Raw genomic sequence first — 4,802 nt, 5'->3', positions numbered from 1 at the left:
TCCCCTATCTGGCTGCTCTCTCTCTCCATGCTCGTGTCTCCATGATGTCTCCATCTCTGCTGCTATCAGTTAATGAAGCCCAGTGTGGAGCGTGGAGCAGCACTAAACCAATCTCCAGGACACACATGAGGAGCAGAGGGGATTTGTGGATAGTGAGACACTCACAGGCGGTTAGCTTGGAGGCACCAGGCTCCGGTTTGCAACCTGATAGTCTATCTTTGACTCATACCACGTGGAAAACCTAAATAAGGTAATAGAATATATTGCTTCCAGATTTACTGTTTCCTACAAGCGTGGGCACCGAGGAGGCATGTAGCTAAAGTCTAAAAGCCATCGGTAATGGAGCTGGCAGTAAGACCTCCAAAACGAAACAAGTGAAAAACGACAAAGATAGCTGTGGAGGGATATTCCCCGAAGGTGCCTGCAATGCACCAATAAGGAAGACGCCGAGCCCTCTGGGTGGAGGGTGCAGTCAGGTTCAGTGAATGCCACACAAGCCTATCAGTCTGAGTATGACTTCTCCGGAGGGAGTGGATCCCCCACACTCAGCTGTCTGCAGTGAGCTGTTTTTCTCTCTGGGGGTAATTTGTGGCGCCGCATACTGAGACATCAATTCTTCCTGACGTGTTGTGTGGAGAAAATAGGACCATTTAAAGGCTTTTATTTGTCATCGTTTTACCTCGGACAAATTTATTACCATGGAGGTCGCTGGCCTTGAGGCACCCAGCTCGGGGTTATTGCATATCTTTCTCATGCTCGTGTTAGTGTCTGTCTCTGCTAAGGTCTGGACTTTGTAAATGCAGATGAATTTGTATGCACCCAGTTGAACGACAGCGAGCTGAAGCATACCTCCCCGTGTTCGGCTATTAAACTCATTGACATTCTGCTGTACTTTCACGTCTGTGTTATTTGGCGATAACACAGATAATTGCAGCACTCAGCTTTTCTGACAGTCATGCTAAAATACTTAGGAGCCTCGAATGAAACGGCGTACGCCACACCGGACAAACTGTTAATACGCTAAGTGGGCTGCATGACAAATATCATAAAGTGTGAACATAGCTGAGAGCAAATTAGCAACACTGCAGAATATATTAAACACATGATACCTAATTTATTCATGTCTTTGATTTCGCAGCGGCACCAACCTGCAGCAGCGTCGCAACGGTTGGCAGCAAAGTTAAGAATGAATGCAGTTTGCTTCCGTGTCAATTTGACTTGGTTTCTCAAACTTCTCGCCTGAATAAACACTCCATCTGTCTAAGATGATCTCATCACCAACATTGCATCTAATCCTCCTCCTCCGACATCAGACTGTACTCACCGATGATTCTCCTCCAAGTCAGATTACATTGTGGGTCTCACCAAGGGAATCAAACATCACCGGGCCTCGAACGGCTTCCAAGGTGACATTTTCATCTGAGCCCTCTCCTCACAGTGGACCCCCACCCCCACCCCCAGCTCACGTGATATAATCTATCTTCTCCTGACATATCCACATATCTATGTACACACACGTACACAAAGCTGCATGCATGTGCACAGACTTAAATATATCAGACTTAATGCTATCACACACAGTCACATATGGATGCAGGAATACAGGCAGATGCACAAAACAATATAGACTTAGACACACACAAACACACACATATTTCCAAACTCTCCAATAACTGTAAAGGGGTAGAGGGAGCTCACAAAGGGAGTAATGTAGCACCAGGGAAAATGCCAAGTGTCTTATTAGTGGTTTAGTAGAGATGGCTGGGAATCGATGAGCGACCCCGCTGGTCACAACACAGCACTCTCAGAGACTCACATCATGGTCCTCAGTCTGCACAATCCATCATAACAAAGCCGAAGAAGAAAACTCTTCCGCAGCGAGAGACTTTCTCCCTCTTATCCCCCTCCTTCTGTTCAGCGCTTTGGGAGAGACGTGAGAGTGCTGCCAAGCAAAGGCACGAGCAACATAAGGAGTCCCTTATTTTCTGCTTTGGTCCTCGGAGATGACTCCTCTATTCCACCTCCAGACTGCAGACAACTTTTCTTAACAGAAGTTCTTTTTTCATGTTGGTCTAGAAACACTTATGATCAAGGAAAAAACTTTTTTTTTTAAATCTTTTTTGTAAAAGCTGATCAAGGAAATCCTGTTTTTGTTTAAACCCTGCGGATGTACACATGTACAACCCGGAGTCCAAAAAAAGCTGTGACGCTGTGTAAAAAGTATATAAAAACAAAATGCAACCATTGCAAATAAACTGTGTTTACCAGCAACTATTTAACGCAGTGTTCCTGAGTCCATTTAGTAACATCCTTTATCCAATCATGTGTTCACAAAGTGTTGAACCTCGCTTCATCCTCCCTTGTGAACAACTGAGCCTTTCCAGGATGCCCCTTTCATACCCAACATGATACTATCACCTGTTGCCAATCAACCTGTTTACCTGTGGAATGATCCAAACAGGTGTTTTTGGAGCGTTCCACAACTTTCCCAGTCTTTGGTTGCTCCTGTCCCAACTTGTTTGAAACATGTTGCTGCATCAAATTCAGAATGAGCAGATATTTACAAAAATCAATGAAGCTGATGAGGTCAAACAAAGTACAGAGTAACTGCCTGAACGGCGGCTTGCAGTGGTAGAAATGATGATAATTTGCCAGCTGTGTGTGCTGCATATAGCTGGCATACAGCAACAATATAATTAGATGTAAGACATTAAGTACCTACTGTTCCTACTGCTGCAGTATTTCATAGCATACATTAAAGATAGTTACTGTTTTGTAATTAAAATCACTTCATATTCACCAAGTAAACAGACATTATTATGTAATTGCCTGATATTTAAGCAACAGTTTGACATTTCGGGAAATAAGTTTATTTCTTTCTTGCCAAGAGTTAGATAAGAAGTTTGACATTGTTTGGCAATATGAAGCTACAGGCAGTTAGCTTAGCTTAGCACAAAGACTGGAAATGGGGAAATAGGTTGCCAGACTCTGTTCACAAGTAACACTAGACCATCTTGCGATGGGATCACACCAGCTGCGACGGCCGTCAACATGTTGACGCTCTGACCCGTGAGTACTCAGTAGTCGGACTGCACACTTTCGAACTCAGCCTTTAATTTGATGTCAACATCTGGCACAGCCAATAGATCGGCAGCACAACGGAGAGTGAGATCAGCACAAGAGTTCAGCGTTCTTCCTGAACAAAGAGCTTCTGTTTGTCCGTGTGTTTGCGATAGAATTTGTGTGGTTTTTAGCTTCCCAAGCAACGTTTCTGTCAGCAGAAAAACACATTGTCTGTTAGGCATGTGAAAGTTTTGAGTTTCTCTCCTCTATGTATTGTGTATTTTACCAAATACCTAAAGTGTGCAAACATTTAGGACGTTAGTCTGCCTCCACACAGGTTTTAAGCACTTTTCATTTCGTTGATTTGTTTAATTACATCTTTTTCGGTGAGGGGAACCTCATGCAGCACCATTACAACAATTAAAGCAAATATCCTACTTGACTAAGACAAAGTTCTTAAAACAAATAAGCATATTTCTAAAAAGGCCGAGATATTGCTGCACCAGGCATAATCATTTTCCATTACCTCCAGTTCACAAAAAGAAGCAATTTATCTGCATGATTACCAACTAATCCACTCCCATCATGCACCATGGTTAAATTTCTACTCCTTGTAGTCAATTTAAGCCAAAAAAGAAGAAATTCTGTGGTTTATCTCTTGCCCATCAAGTTTTTCTCCTCATCGGTCTCTCTCTCTGACCTGCTTTTAAAGACTGGTGTTCCATACAGCTGCTGAAAGAATGACACCCAGTGTTCTTAATGAAAGATTAAAGTGGTAACATGGTCACAAACCAGTCAAGATGACACATTTCCATTTATTTCCTCTCATTCATCCGTCTCTTTTAAGTCATCAGGCAAGCTGTTGTGAACTCGTTGAAGGAGATGGGATAAGCAAGGTTATTCCACATGAAAGGTGTGCAGATTGCGTGGCAGCGGCGTAACAGACAGGCAAGCAGCTGGTGGCTAATGGTGTTTCCGAGGACGAGCTGCTGTGTTTCTGACCATCTCCACTGCACTCTGTTTTTCCCCACCAGCACTTTGACAAGTCTCAGCCTCATCATGACTTCCTGATTTACCTTTGTCTATACCTGCACTCAGACAGAAAATGAGCTCTAAAATGCCAATGTGGCTCGAGGGACCCATTGTTAAGTGTTATTCAGTAAAGGCACTGAAATTGCTGAAAAACATCCCGGCAGACTGGCTGCTCCCAAGCCCTGCTCATCTGGGCCAAATATTGTTTGGGAATGTGAAGTATTTTGTAATAATCTCATGGTCCGTTGGTGATTTCAGTCCAATATGATTTTTTTTTTAATAATATTATTAAACCTTTATTTAATCCCATAGTCCCATTGAGATCACAGAATCTCTTTTTCAAGGCAGCCCAAGATAGCACCAGGGAACGTGTATGCAAACAAAACATACAGGATCAACTGACATCACAGTGTTTCAAACTACATGCATGTGAACACTGAAAACACAAAAACAGAATCAACCAACAGAATCATGTGGCCGAGAAGACAGACAGGAGGAAGTGGATCCAGCTAAGGAAGCAATTACAAGTTCCAGCTGAATTTAACCACCAAACCCTTTTTTAACCAGGATCTATGTGATGTGTGGTCCGAGAAGTTAAAATTCCACTGCAAAGTATGTTCTTTTTATTTGTGACTAGTAATTTCTATGGAATTTGTTGCAAAAAAAAAAAAATCTAAAAGTATTCTGCAATACAGAATAGCAATGAA

Source organism: Chelmon rostratus, chromosome 13, assembly GCF_017976325.1.
Source record: "Chelmon rostratus isolate fCheRos1 chromosome 13, fCheRos1.pri, whole genome shotgun sequence".
NCBI classification, from domain to species: domain Eukaryota; kingdom Metazoa; phylum Chordata; class Actinopteri; order Chaetodontiformes; family Chaetodontidae; genus Chelmon; species Chelmon rostratus.
Note: the sequence above shows the minus strand (reverse complement) of the source record.